The sequence below is a fragment of the Nannospalax galili genome, unplaced genomic scaffold (assembly GCF_000622305.1).
Source record: "Nannospalax galili isolate Female #2095 unplaced genomic scaffold, S.galili_v1.0 scaffold944, whole genome shotgun sequence".
Classification (NCBI taxonomy): domain Eukaryota; kingdom Metazoa; phylum Chordata; class Mammalia; order Rodentia; family Spalacidae; genus Nannospalax; species Nannospalax galili.
In genome coordinates, this window is record NW_008352899.1 from 583,555 (window position 1) to 599,440 (window position 15,886).

A 15,886-nucleotide genomic window follows, 5' to 3' on the forward strand; every position below is an offset into this window, starting at 1 on the left:
ACCAGCTCAGCCCTACATCTAGAAGGTTCCACAACCTCCACAAACAGCTCCACCAGCTGAGGACTGAGTGTTCAAACACATGAGCCCACCAAGAACATGCCACAGCCAAACCATAACACAAATGCCTAGTGTCCCACCTTCTGTCTCTTTTGTAGCCCTAGGAATGGAATCTAGAGCCTTGAGCACGCTGATAAAGGACTCCGTATCAAAGCCTGCCTTCCCCTCTGTCATTGCCAGCCACCCCAGCTCAGAGTGCTCCACACGGTAGCCTAACTTAAGACTCACTGAGCACCCTTGCACATGGCAGTCACCCAGGAAACCAGGACAGGCAGACCAAGCCTACGCTCAATGCCTAGGTGTGTCAGCTATTCTCCGCACTTGAGTTATTACTTAATTTATCCTCCAATGTCCTAACGAAAGCTGTCTGTCAAGTCTTAGGGCTGGACTACCTCCTGGAGCACCACACTGACCTGCCTCCCCCGAGCATGGATTGAAACTCAGGCCTTTAAATCTGCAGGGGAGAAGGAGTGCAGGCCCACCCTATGTACTTCCTGTGTCCTGGTGCAGATGCTGTAAGCAACGGGGAGTGGAGAGCCAGCCAGAGGCCAGGGGAGGAAAAGTCAGAGACAAAGAGACATCCCTGCCAAGTCCTCTCATTTCAGAAGAGGAGGAGGGAGTGCAAAGGAGCTGTGAATTTCAGAAGTTGAGCTGGGGACAGGTGGCCTCCTGTGCAACTGTGTGGCTATATGTGCAAAGGGAGATGGTACCACATGCACCTGCCTATTGCAGCACAGTGGGCTTGAGTGAGCATCTGAGAGACTATCATCTGCAACACTCCAACCCTGGAGCAAATGGTATAAGTGAGGCAAAACTTCAAACAGGCCTTCTGTGACTTGATGACTCCATGGCAGGGAGGCAGGGAGGGAGAGGGGAAGCAAGGAGAGGCAGCAGTGCCCATGCTGTGGAAACTCAAGTTGGCTGCCTTCCATACCTTCCATGCCAACCCTCCTGAAAACCATCCTGCCCCATCCAGCAGAGCAACAATCACAACACAGTCCCAAACACTGGAGCTGGCCCTTCCCCAGAGCACGAGGCTGCCCCCACTTCCAGGCACTAATTTTTTTATAATTATTATTATTATATACCATTCTGCAGGTGATTACAGATGGGGCATCAAAGAAACAAATTTCCTCCCTTCTGCTTTCTCTGTGGATCTGTCCACGGAGCCCAGGCCACCCTGTGTGGGCAGGGTATGTTCAGATCACTAGACAGCCCAGCAGGAGTCCCTGTGCTCAGGACTCAGACCACCCAGTCCAGGTGCTGCTCTGAGATACAGAGAATCAGAAGGACAGACATAGCTTAGTTGTCCTTCTCGACAGACACACAGTGGAGCTGGGCATGGCTCCTCTTGGACTTTCAGTTTGGGGCAGGACTGCACAAGTGAGGACACACCAGGGATGGGAGGCCAAGACAGTGGCACACAGACGACCAACCTGATTCTGAAGTCAAAGAAGCCAGGGGCAGCTCTAGGGTGACATACTTCACCTGGCCTCACTTTCCCTGTCCATGCAATGGGTGTGACCTCTCTGGGACAATTGGGAGGGATCCCTCACCCATCCCTGGTATAGGGAAGGAATACCTAGGGCCCCGTGGTATGCAGCAGGAGAAGAAAGGAAAGGTGTGGGCAGAGGTAGAAGGATGTGAGTTGGAGGGCAGCCTGGGCTACATATGGAGACTCTGTCTCAAAAACAACAAAAAGAAGTGAAGGAAACCCAGCTTGCCTGGGGCTTGCTAGCAAATAGACAATTACCACTTCAGGATTCCACCTGAGTGAGCAGGGAATGTGGAGGAGGAGAGCAGGGGCTGTGCCTGGCACATAACAAGTGTTTGGCAAGCACAGGAAAGGCAGTTCTGAGAGAAAACAGAGCTGCCTGCCTCAGAGGAGCAGGTGTGGGCCTGGGAGCCAGAGGACCAGCAGCTAGCCACTCAAGAGGCAGCAGGTCCGTAACACAAAGAATCTAGGCATGCAACAGTGAGCAGGGAAGCAACTCGGCTCTGGATGCTGAGTTTTCCAAAGGCACTGAGGGCTGCCTCCCCGCCTCTACTGTCAGGCCCTACTGATAGGTTATGAGTGGTTACTGTCTGCTCCATGTGCCTTTTTGGGGATCTGCTCACATCTCCACCTTGGTAGACACTTTCATTTGCCCCATATACAGGAGGAAACTGAGACACCAGAGTGAAAATCAGGGTACCCCTCCCCTAGCAGGACGGGCATGGTTTGTTAACCCAAGTCTCTGCCCTCCTTTGGGTGAGGAGAGGGTGAAGGACACAAGACCTTGAAGGCCAAGAGTTGCTGGGAGGAATTTAAATCGAATGTCATGACAAGGGTGAAATGCTCAGCCAGGGCCCTACAGAAACTTTTCTTTCTTTTCTTTTTTCTCGTACTTTCTTCTTTGGGTGTGTTGGGAATGGTGCTGGGGTCCTGAAGGCTAGGCAAGCTCTGTACCACTGAGTTTCACCCCAGCACTCAGCCCGAACTCTAGATACAATGCTCCTATGGTGCCTGCCAACAGAGGGGAGAGGCTGCGGAGCGGTCGCACAGAGGCAGGGGTCATCAGGGAGAGAGGGGTCATGAGGAGACACCCTACATCATCGCCTTTCTCTCAGTAGCACCCCATCTTTGACCCATCTTGTCTCTCACACTACCTCCAGGGCACTTCATTCCCTGGACACTGTGCCAGCTCCCAGAGGCCAAGAGTCTCATGCCCATTGCACAAATGGCAGACAGAGACGCACTGGGCAGCTCTGACACCTATCATATGTCTGGCATCTGTCAGAGCCTGAATGCAGCTCCATTCCCCATGATCGACATTCTCTGGTGTTTACCAGTGGTCTCCCATCCCTTACTGTATCCTCTCAGTGATGGTGTCAGTCCAATCACTCTAGCATGTAATAAGCCCTCAATGAGTATGCACAGAATGTGTGAGAGAGTGAGTGAGAGAGTGAGTGAGGAGGAGGAGGCCTGTCTCTTCCATGTCTCAATGACTCTGAGACCAGGGATGAGCCCCATTCATCTTTCCTCCTTCAGGTCAAGGAAATCTTCCAGGACATGGAGCCTGGGTGGCTCATGGGACATGAAGCAGCACAGGAAGTGGGAGTATACATGCTCTGGCTGGATTCAGGCCCTGGACTCAGCTTTTTGGCTAAGCTGAGTTAGGCAGATGCCCAGGCATCTCCTCTTCTCGTTACCAGGCTGAGGAAGACAGTGCAGAATAAACACTAACTAGTTCAGGGTGCTCCGAGATGACGCTGGGCAGCTCCCAGGATCTGTCCTCTTGACTAAGACAAACCTACTCAGTAAGAAGGCACAAAACAGACTGCGATCCTCGAGGTTCGGGGAAGTCTCACTCCCCCAGGACTGCTGTTCTGCAGGAAGCCAGCGCTGACTCGGAAACTCACTCTGCTACAACAAAGTGATGGAAGCGCTCCTTCCAAAGCATCTTAAAAATAAGATCATATATATGTATATCTGTGTATATATATATAGAGAGAGAGAGAGAGAGAGAGAATATGACAGATGGACGGGGTACTCGGCAGAGTATTTTTAATCCTGGAGTCAGGATTATGTAAGGATGGAAAGAGAAACTCGAAGGCAGGTGGTGAGTCATCTGGGGCAGACTGGGAAGCAAGGCACACCTCTCTCCAGCCCCACCAGCACCTGCAGGTGCCAAGATTCCCAGGACCACAGCAAGGAGGCAGGGGAGGTGGGCCCCCTCGGGTGGAGAGCCTCCTGTGGGTTGGCTGTGGGACGGAAGTGTGGAGTTGGCAGGCTTAGCAGAAGGAAGAGAGAGATGGGGTTCGGCCCAGGCTAGTCACAAAAAGCTGAGTCCTGGAAACACTTGTCAATTTCCAGGAAATTGGAAAAGGCCTTGAAGATATTTTCAAGTGTGTACTTGGCTCTGCGCTGCAGATCCCTTGGCGTCTCTGCCTATCCTGCAGTTTGCTAAGGATTCTGAAGGTGCTGTCCAGAAGGCAAGTGCTGAGAGGCCACCTGGAGGGCTGACAGCCGAAAACTCTTCTCCAGAGTCTTGGAAGCCTTGCAGGGGCCAACGGGCCTGTGTGAAAGCAAGATGCTTTGGGGTGAGATGCCAGGAAGCACGTCTTGATTGGGAAGGAAGGGGAGCTAGAGTAAGGAGGGGGGCTGGGTGTGTCTGCCCCTGGAGAAGTTCTGAGAGAGCACAATCATCCATGTGGTCTGCAGAGTCATGTTCGAGGTGGAAGTAGAGGACAATGGCAGAAGGAAGCTTCCCCTGGAATTGTTTCCCTGGGATGCCTTTGGCTCAAAAGTCTTGAAGATGCTATTAGCTGGCATCCACGGCCCTTCCCCAGGCAAAAGAGTTCCCTCTTGCTTGTTTTAATCACCTTGCTCTAATGTATGGCTGTGCTACCACCAATGCTGTCATGTCTGGGGACTTCCTGTTTCTCTTGTCTTTTGCTGTTAAACAGGAAAGACAAAAAAGAAACAGGGGCCATGAGAGACTTGGAGGTATGGAGACCTGAATGGGCAAACAGAGGGCAGAGCCCTAGGGGCAGTCTCAGCAGCTAACCAGCACTGTGGACACAGAAGTGAGCAGACAGCCTCTGCTTTCTGGGCTTTCAGTCTAATGCAGCAAAAGACAAGAGAAACAGGAAGTCCCCAGACATGACAGCATTGGTGGTGGCACAGCCATACATTAGAGCAAGGTGATTAAAACAAGCATAACAAAAACACTGAGAACCTGGGAGAAAGCATCTTAGGGGCCGCGATCAGCCCACATAGGGAGGAAAAGATGGGGATGGAGAGTAGGAGAGGAGAGAAAGCCTTCACACTGAAGCTACCAGAGAGATGCCAACAGCCAGGAGCCCGAGAAACTGAGGCAAAGTGAGGGATGAGACAAAGACCAAGGAATGGGAAAGCAGGGAGGCCAGAAACCTGCTAGGAATGAGAATGTTCTGTGTGAGCAGAGAAAGTTAGACATGTAGACAGCTAGGAGCAAAGGCAGCGAGAGAGGACAGAGAAATGTGGTATGGAGTTGGACTTGAGACTTCCCTTAGCTACATGAACCTTCTTAATTGCCAAGGGTTACTCTTACAATCCCTGATGGGTCCCAAAGTTTGAAAGGTGTTTATCTACCAAACAATCTGCATTTCGTAAGTAATAATTAATTCGCCTTCCCATTTTTTATTCATCAAAGATATCTACAGCTGGCAATCAGTGCTTTAGATCAGCAGGAGAGAGCGCGTGTTGTTGCACTGAGTTCCTGCAGTGCCAGCCCAGAGCAAAGGAATCTGCCACCGAGTCATCAGCCTCTTGCAGCCCGATCACAGGTAAATGTGCCGTTTGTGTTAAGTTCCCAGAGATGTTGACAGCAGTTCAAAGGACACAGAGAGACTCTGCTGCCTTCACAGCCCCCTGGATACAGGGTCACCATTTTCAGATGACAGCCCATCCAAGCTACAGGATGACAGGTTGAGGAGGGCAAGGCCAGAGATGGACACACACCCATCCAAATAGCAAACTGTAACCACTAAAGTAACAGGAATTGGGGCTGGAAAGATGGCTCAGTGGTTGAGTACTTGCTGTTCTTGCAGAGGACCCAGATTCAGCTCTTAGCACCCACATGGCAGCTAAAAATGTTCTGTAACTCCAGTTCCAGGGGATTCCCACCCTCTTCTGGACTCTGTGGGCATTGCATACACATTATTACCTACATACATACAGGCAAAACACTCATACACATAAAATAAAAATTAAAAAATAATAAGGTGACAGGAATCCTGCCATCATTTGGGAAAGTTAGAGTTGGAGGATGGCAAGTTCCAGAGTAGCCTGTGCTATATATCGAGACACTGCCTCAAAATCAATCAATCAAAGGTAGCATGATGCTTTAGCCATGCCTCTGGTTGTTAGCCCCGTTCCTTCCTTTCTCCCAGCCAGGCTTGTGGAGGCCAAGGATTCTTTTCCCCAGGTCTCCTATTGCTTGGCTCACTAATCTTTATTCTTCTTAGACAATTCTCTGAAAGTTCCCCATTGTCTTCCAAACTGCCCAAACCAAGCTCAAGTCTCCAACACTGAGCAAGTGGCCACTTTCTCCCACAGCAGACATTTGGAATAGGACAGGGGCACAGGATCTGAGGTGACTACTCGAAGTTGTCTTTGTACCTATTAGAGCAGCCTCAGGCTTCCCAGATCTACCACCCAACCTGAGGCCAACTCATCCCTGGGTCTTTGGTTCTTGACTGCTGTTATTAAATTTGAGCCTTTAGGTCACATATGGAGACTGCTGTCTCCTTTTGTGTCATCCTGGTTCATTGTGACCCTTACCATGCCTTGCCGCCATGCCTGAAGAGATAACTTGCATTTAAGCCCTTCCTGAGTCTCTGAGTTGGAGAAGTCCAGGTGGGGGTTGGTTGAGGTTTGGCTCCTTACGGGGCCTCCATGGCAAGATTCCCTGCCTGCTGGTTCACAGACATTTCTCCCCATGTCTTCAGGTGGGCACCCACTAAGGTGTTACCCACTACTCTCAGGGATTCCCTTCACACAAGGCTTTCCCTGCCCAGCAGTCGTGGGTGGGATAGACAGATGCTCAGTCTGCATTCTGGTCCTGTCTCCCTCACTTGTATCTTCCCATCCTATCCTACAATGAAGTATCCACGTCCATTCTCCACTCCTGCCCACAAACTCCCTCTACCCTCAAGGCCCAGTACACCTGTAGCAAGAAGCCAACAGGATAACAGATAGAGTACCCAACATATCCAGGAGTAAGACAGCATGGTAGGCTTAAAGCCTAGAGGATTTCCAGAAAATAAGCTGAGAGAACAGACCTAGGAATTGTGGAGCCAGGAACAAAAGATCTGAGGGTGGGAAGGCAGGGACATGCTCAGAGCAGACCTGGGATGAAAACTTAGAGAGCACAAAGTTACTAAGATGCTCCTCAACCTCTGACCCTGTGGCTGTGGCTCCAGAGCATGCATGGTGCTGTGGTACCAATACCGATGCATGAGTGGCCACAGGAGATGTAGAGACACAGGGCAAGGAATTCCTGACCACAGCCAGACCCCTCTCACCTCCCTTGGCACCCATTTCAGTGGGATTCTCCCCTCCTATTAGGACCATCCACATTTCACGTCTTGCTATTTGTACATGTATGCTATTTCTCTCCTGTTGAAAGCATCCAATTTCATGAATATTGGTGACATTAACTCCATAATTGTATATTAAAATTAGGAGAAAATTCTATTTGAAGAAAGACAAACAAATAGAGTGGCTGGGGATCGAAGTACTCCCCTCTTTCAACCTTGTCTATAATTAATTTCTAGTTGGAAATCATGTTCGTTTATTTATCCAACAAACATTTGCTGGCTGCCTGTCACATGCCAGACACTGTTAAGAGCCTTGGCACCACAAGAACCAAGATCCAGTCCATGCCCACTAGAAGCCTATGATAAAGACAGGTGGGCAAGAGAATAAGTTATTGGAAGGTAAGTTGACAGGACCTGACATAGAGCTATGGGCTAAGAGCTTGGGGACACATGTATTAAGGACAACTGGCTAAGGCTTTCAGGGAGACAGAGGTCATGGAGAACAGGGGCGGTGCCTTGCCTGAATCCTGAAGGTCATAGGGTAGCTAGGAAAGGGTAGGAGAGGGAAAAGCAATCTGCCATCAGAATGATTGACCCAGAAAAAAAGAAGAACAGACACCAGTGGGTCATGGGTTGCTTGCAATATCTGGGAATAGGGTGAATGGTGAAAGAGGGCAAGGAGAGGGAAGAGGTGGCTTTCCAGTGAGGGAGACTGGAGGGAGGTCATTAAAAGCCTAGTACTCAATTCTAGTGTGTTTGTGTCTCACAGCTCTGTTAAGTCTTGGCTGGGAATGTCATGACTGAATTGGAGTGGTAGGAATTACCCTCTGGCCCATGTGGAAATAGGCAGGAAGCTACTGCAGTGGTCCAGGGGAGACACAAGGAGGGAGTGGCTGAAGCAGTACAGATGGAGAAAACAGAGGGATTGAAATGGAATCAGGTAGAAGGCATCTTCAGTTCTCAGACTGATAGGTTTGCGAATCTACTCAGTGCTCTATCCTCATGCCAGCAGCCTGCCTCGCTTGGCTGTGCTCCAATTTGGGGCTCTGGCCTTTGGGGCTAAGGGGCAAGAGTGGCCCCACCACTTGTTCATTGATAAAGGGACTGTTCTAGGGACTCCTGGAAGGGCTTACTCACACTACTCTTTGCTTGTCTCTGGGTCTATTAGAATTGGGGGAGGAATCTTTCCTGCCTTCTAGCCTCTCCAGCTCAGCTTATACCAAACTTCACAGCCCACAGGGAAAGCCTCTGCAATGTTCAAAATCCACCTCCACTTCCCTCTGTCTCTCTTTATTATCTTTCTCCTTATGGCCCCAAAGAGTGTTCGTGCCAAACATGGGTGTTCGTATTCCATCCCATCCTTTTCTTGATGATGTTCACCCAATCAGGATTAAAATTTACCTTGGTTGTCAAGGGGAACAGTGCTCCTTAGCTATCTATTCACCCATCTCTGAAGCTCACCACCACTCTGAAAGTTACTTTGCATTAATTCTAAAGGAGCATTCATTAACTCCATTATGCTGGCAGAAAGAGTTCTAAAGGCAAGCTACTCCACAGAGAAACTTTTTCTCCCCTTGAATATTTTAGGCATATTTTGTAGCATAGGATTAATTTTTAAAGAAAATTTCATAGCATTTTTCTTACAAGGAAAAACAGACTGATGGGAATGGGAAAGTAGGGAAGAGAAGGGAGGGAGGGAGGAAGAGAGGAGAGAGAGAACGAGAGAGACAGAGACAGAGAGAGAAACCCAAGCACAGACAAAGACAGAGACAGGTAAATAGAGGAAGCACATAGTGGGGCAGAAGTGGAGAGAGCACAGATAGCTTCCTGTCAGAGATACTCTTTGATGATCTGTATCCTTTTTTCAGAAAGTCTATGGAACTATCCAAGCCACATTCTTACACCGTATCAAATGTACCAACAAATGACATCAGCACCAATCGTTGGTCCTCACTCCTGGTTTCAATGCTCAGCAAAATCACCTATACTTCACATGTCCACCCTCTGCCTGATATATGATATGTCTTGTTGCTGCTGACCAGAATCATCACTCAGTCAGGGCTTGCGTACCATCTACCGTCTCTGCTCATGACCTGGGACTTTTCTGATTCCCTTTGTGGCTCAGATCCAGAAAATCCAATGTTTTCTCTAAAAATCTCCCACTGATGAAGATACTATTGAACTTGGAAGTGTATATGTAGTTTCACAGAAGTGGAGAGCAGGCAGAGGGAACAGCAGCTCCACACCTGCCCAGAGAAATAACATGGATGTGCCTGCTGAGTGATGTTTCAGGACCGTGGACAGCGACAGCACCGTCAGCCCCATTTCCAATCCTGAACAGAGAGCCTAGTTTTACTATAGAGCAGGGAATTCAAACACACAGTCACCACAGTGGATTATGGAGAAGATGGGTAGAGCACTCTATGGAGTCAAACGATGTTGAGGAGGCTGAAGAGACCCCTCAGTCAGTGAAGTGCCTGTGGTGCAAGCATGAGGACCTGAGTTCAGATCCCCAGCACCCATCTGGAAGCTGGGCACATGTCTATAACAGCACTGGGGTATGGGAGAGGCAGAAATAGATGGATCTCTGGAATTTATGAGCCAACAAACCTAGCAGAATTGATGAGCTCCAGGTTCAGTGAGAGACTCTGTCTCAAAAAACTAGGGTGTAGGGCCAACAAGATGTCTCAGTGAGTTAAGGGACTTGCCACTGACCTGATTTCAATCCCAGAACCCACATGGTGGAAGGAGAGAACTGGTTTCCATAGATTGTCCTGTGAACTCTGTCACACACCATGGCATGCCCACCCACCCACATACATGCACACACACAAATAAATAAAAATATAATTAAAAACATGACAAATTTTAAAAATAAGGTGGAAAGTAATTTTTTGTCTGCACCAATTCCGCACTTCGGGGGGATTCTTTGTTTTGTTTTCATTTTCTATTTTTTTATTGAAAATTCATGCATTTCATACAATACATCTTAATCATATTTAAGCCCTCTCCCCTACCTTCACCCCCCATAACCCCCCCACAGGATTTCATGCATTGGGTCATTTGTGTTAAGGCCTCTTCTGGGCATGGTGGTACATGCCTTTAATCCCAGTACTCAGAAGGCAGAGGCAGGCATATCTCTGTGAGTTCAAGGCCAGCCTATTCTACATAGTGAGTCCCAGGCTAGCCATTGTTACATAGTGAGACCCTTTCTCAACTCCACCCCCCCTACAAAAAACGTTGGATAGAAAAGACCTGTGGAGTCAAGTTTATGTCCCAAGATGTTGCCCAGTGTGAATTCATCCATTGGAGCCTGGTCAACCTACCTAGCATCACTCAGTTAAAGAATACCAACTCTCCCCCACCCAGTGGTGATCAGTTGCCAACAGTTCCCCAGTTAAGTTTGGGGCTTCTTACTCATTTCCCGGCTACTATACTGGGTTTTTAATTTTTGGGGGGTCTGGGTTGAGTTTGCACAAGTCTTGTACATGCAATCACCACTGTTGTAAGTTCATATTAGCAAGTTCCCAACCTCCTGAAAAACTGTTTCCTTGTGGTCCTCCACCATCCCTGGCTCTTATAATCTTTCCACCCTTTAATGCAATGGTCCCTGAGCCCTGAGTAGCAGATGTTTAGTACAGGAGTCCTATCCAGGGACATGCGTTCTGCAGTCTCTTACTATCTACATTTTAGCCAGTTATGGCTTTCTGGCCTAATCATCATCTGTTACATGAGGAAGCATCACTGGTGAGAGTTGAGAGATGCATAAATATGTCTCTCCCCCACCCCCGTTTCCTGGGCCTTAGATGTAGAGGTTGCATTGTAGATTTGCTGCTTGGGCTGAGAATCTCATAGACACTTATTCTCTACATTTGATCAGTTGTGGAACACTGTAATAGTCTCCATCTGTTGCAAAAAGAAGTTTCTTTGATGAATAGAGAGAGGTATACTTGTCTATAAATATAAGGATCCATATTTAGTATACAGTAAGAAATTACGTTTGTCTACGGATGTGACAGACATAGGTTTTTCCCTAGGATCTATGACCTCTCCAGCCATGTGTATTTAGCTGTGTTTACAGTTCCACACATGAGTTTCCTCCCACTGAGCAGGCTTTAAGTCCAATTTGATAGCTGTTGATTACCCCCAAGAAAAAAGTGTCACTACTATACCAATTGAGATAGTTTGTCTAGTCACTAGCTGCACTAATCATTGTTGCGGTCATTAGGCTTTGCAGCTGGGCTTGAACCATTGATTTATTTTCTCCCTTAACAGCTTGTATAGTATCCTCTAATGCTACACAAGCTAGTCTTCAAGGAGGAAGCTTGAAGGTCAGTTCCAGCTCCATTGCTCCAAGTCCTGTGTTCAAAGTATGCCTTTGTTTTGTTTTTTTCTTTTTAAGACAGGGTCTCTTTGTTACCCCAGCTGGCCTGGAACTCACTGTGTAGACAAGGCTGGCCTCCACCTCACAGACATCCCCCTGTCTTTGCCTCCCAAGTTCTGGGATTAAAGGTGTATACCACCATGCCTGACCCTTTGTTTGGCTGGTTGGCTTATTTTTTTAAATTCTGCACTTTTTAAAATAGAGGGTTATGTTCCATAGTGTCAGAGGACAACTTGAGGAAATCAGTTCTCACCTTCTACCATGTGGGTCCTAGGGATTGAACTCAGATCTTCAGACTTGACAGCAAGCACCTTTACCTGCTGAGCCATCTTGTCAGTTCCCGAATTCTGTACTTTTGCAAAACTGGTACTGCTTGTTCTTGCCTAGGCCTGTGCTCACACCACTAGGAGTAACAGGTCTGGAGCTCTGATCCAACTCTGACACCAACACCCACACCTCACCATAGTTTGGAGGTGCCTTGTGAAATCCCTTCACATGATGGAGAGAGCATCACCAATCCAAGGGTTTCCACCATGGACACTCCTCAGCTTCTGATCTTGTCTGATTTTACATTCTGCTTGGTCTACATCAATCCTGGATAAACATCCTCAGAGTGGGAGGAAAAAAAGACTAAACAAAAACATAAATAAATAAACAAAAAGAAGCAAATCATTTAGAAAGAAAAAAATAAAAACCACCTAGAGCTGTCGCACCCCACCAAGCCATCTTTCACTCCTGCGCTTTATCTCACAGACCTTGTTGACACACTGACATATTTTCCCTTGTTGCAATCAAAGCGATTGTAGCATGTGCATTGTGGCTCCACTTAGTGTCTTCTCATAAACCTTTCCCCAGTCGCCATACAGCCTCCGTAATGATCATTTTTAATGTCTGTGTAATGTTCTAACAAATGGATATGCCGTGATTTACTAAACACCCCCTAATTGTTGAACATTTAGGTTATTTCTACTTTTTTTATTTTATAGATTGTGATATGATGAGAATTTTTATGCCAAAGCCACATGGGGGGGATGGGAAGAGCCTGAGCTTTGCTGTCAAACAGAAGAGAGTTAAAATAGGCACTGCAACCTCCCTAGAAGAGGGGAGAAGTGAGCATTGTGTGGGTACTGCCAGGGCAGAGGGTGAGGGCTTGAGACCCAGAGAGAGGGGCAGACAGATAACAGCTACTGGTGATAAATTTCCTCAGGTTTGCAACTCCACCTCCTCTGGCCCAGGGCTAAGCAAAAGCAATTCAGCTACAGAAAGCTGGGTATATGACTGCTCCTCCTTTTTCAAATACTCTGAACCCAAGATGTGTGCTGGGCAACACATATATAGGACGTTTGTTGAGAATGGGAAGTAGCAACCATCCAACTGGCTTCTTCTAGGCTCTACAGCTTGAGATGAGAACCTGGAGCCACTTCTCTGCCCCAAACAACCTTCTCTGTTTGTTCCCTTCCTACCAGCCCAAGGGTATTCCTGCTTCCTCTCCCTTCCATCCTCCCAATACACCGTGGACCAGGATCATAACTGCCAACTGAGACTCAATGTCCTCAGGTTCCCCATCTCTCTTTTCCTGAGGACAAACCCACAGTCTCCTTTAGTGTGTGTGTGTGTGTGTGTGTGTGTGTGTGTGTGTGTGTGTGTGTGTGACAGAGAGAGAGACAGAGAGAGAGATCTGTCTGTCTGTCTGTCTCTATGTCTGTGTCTCTGTGTTTCGTTTGAGACAGGGGTTCCTGTACCCTAGACAGGCCTTGAACTCGTTTGGTAGTTGAGGATGGCCTGGAACTTCTGCTCCTCCTGTATCTACCTTCTGAGTGCTGAGAGTAAAGGCATGTGTCACTATGCCTGGTTTATATGGTACTAAGGATTGTGCATGCTAGACAAGCATCCTATCAAGCTTTAGCCCCAACCCCTCCCCTTTAATCTTTTCTACTGTCCCATGAAGCTAGATAAATATCAGAGTTATCGGCTTTCTGGAAACTTCCATGGTTTGTCATTACTCTTGCTTTGGAAAATCCTTGATCCTGATGGGGTGGTCCATGGGGTCCCACGTTTTCCTTCTCTTTTCAGGATGAAATTGCCTGTGCTCAAAAATGCATCTAGAAAATCCCAGAAAGTAGATAATAGCCAATTGATCCTTCATGGGTTCTTAGCTCCAGCAGGTAACTGTTCTCAGGAGACCACCAGAGTGAGCATCACCTTCGTGAGTGGGGCCTCTTTTCATGCCTAGGGAGTAAAAGGAAGTCAACCCCATGCAGCTCCCTAAAGATCTCCAATTCTGCTTCAGGGAGGCCTGGAGTAAGAGACAGGAAGAGAGCAGTAGCTCAGGATAGCCCACCAGAGAGCTTCCAGGGTCCTTCCCTGCTCCACTCATCCCCAGAGGTACTCACCCTGCCCTCCTGCATGGGGCTCCCTGCAGTTCTTGCCCATGGAGGAATGGGCCAGCTGAGCCCCTCCACCCGGGCAAAGTTGCTGACCACCCCTTCTTATCTGTCAGAGCTAATCAACATCAGAGCAGTTAATGGGGAACACAAAACCTATTTAAAAGCTACATTTACCACTTGGCTGGTTCCATTACATTGTGCAATATCTAGGTGCCACGCTTCCTCTCAAAGTGTCCGTCTCAATGCTTCTACGGCTCACCGAGGTTAAGAAGTCACTGCCAAAGCCACCCTGGGAAGATTCCCCGCTTCACCCCCTGATCCTGACTGCAGCTTCTCTTCAGGCTCCAGCTGAGAGAAGCTCCATGCCCAGCCCATGGAGCTACCTGAGGAGGAAAGTTCTGGAGCTGGGTACAACAATGGGCTCTGCCAGTACTTGGCCTTCCTGTCTCCCCCTCGGGCCAGGAAGATGTCTCACTCTGGCTGTGTTAATCATGTACTGTCAGTAGGCTGTGGTGCCAACTCTGTGCAGAGTCACACACAAGAATCTGAGTGCACTGCTATAGCTGTGCCTCCATCTCATCAATTGTCCCTTAGAGACCCAGTGCAGAGGGTCACTAGGGCTTCCCAGCACCGGCACTGCCTACCCCCACCTCAGAATCTCGCTCCCTGAAGATCTAACAAAGGAAAAGAAAGCCTGGAGATTCCATTTGAATAAGACCTGGACCCCCTTCTCCCCACTCATCTGCTTCCCTCCAATTCTGCCTGGGCACTGCCCCACCCTGCCCTGCATTCAAGTACTTCCTATCCTTTCAGCCAAAACTGGCTTCACACAGGCTGAGGGATACAGTTCAATGACAGAGTGCTTTCCTAGCATGCATGAAGCCCTGAGTTCCATTCCCAGCACCCAGCACAAGGTGGTAAACGTAGCCTTTAATCCCAGCACTTGGGAAATGGAGGCAGGAAGACCAAAAGTTCAAGGTCATCCTCTGCTACACAGTGGGTTTGAAGCCATTCTGGGCTACATGAGGTCCTGTCTCAAAACAAAAAACAAATGCCTTCACAGGAACTTTATACTAGACAACAAATTCTGAAAAGGCTCTGTGCTGAGCACACCAACAGTGATTTTTCATACATTCAATAAATAGGTTCTGAGTTCCTGCTAGGCAGCATGTGGCCTAAGGATACAGCTTGAACAAAGCCTGCAGTTTAGAGGCAGACATAGGCAGAATCCAGACAATGAGAGAATCGTCTGTGGGCTCTGAGGTTCATCATCAAGGACAAGCAAATCATGAGGGGTCTTCACCCAGATTGCCGTAGGGGCATCACCAAGGAAGGCCCTGAGGGCAGCACCCCATGTGTTTCAGAACCTTCTGGAGTCATGCCACAAGGAGCCTGTAGAATGCTTCCTGTCACGTTCCCATTGCCACACCACCCTTTCAGGTCCCATCATCCTGTTATGCTAGCCGGTCTCAAGTCCTCTGTCCCCACAGTGTCAGCCTGGGAGCAGAGCCAGGTCTGACTACCTTCCTAGAACCCCTAAGTGACCTGGGCACCCTACCAGTGAGTAGAGAAAGCTGTTGAGGGAGCAAAGGACCTGTCTGCCTCCTGTTCTGACACTCAAGGCCCCTCCTCTGGGAGGAGGGCAGGTAACAGACTCCTGCTGTGTAGGCCCAGGGCTGGGTTCTGAGCAGCTTGCTTTTCCCTACAGTCAGTGGTGCCTCTAAAATCCACTACCTCCGGGGGACTGCTCGGCTTTCATCCATCCTTGCAAAAAGCAGAGCTCCCACTCTGTGGAAGTATATCTTTTTATTTATTAATTTTTTTACATAGGGTATTGCTATGTAGCCCTTGCTGACCTTGAGTTCACAGCCTACCTGCCTCTTCCCAAGTGCTGAGATTGCAGATTAGATAGATCTTGACAGAATGAGAAAAGAGTCTGTCTCATGAAGGCATCGAGTGATCACATACTCAGCCACACCAACAGAATCTGCCC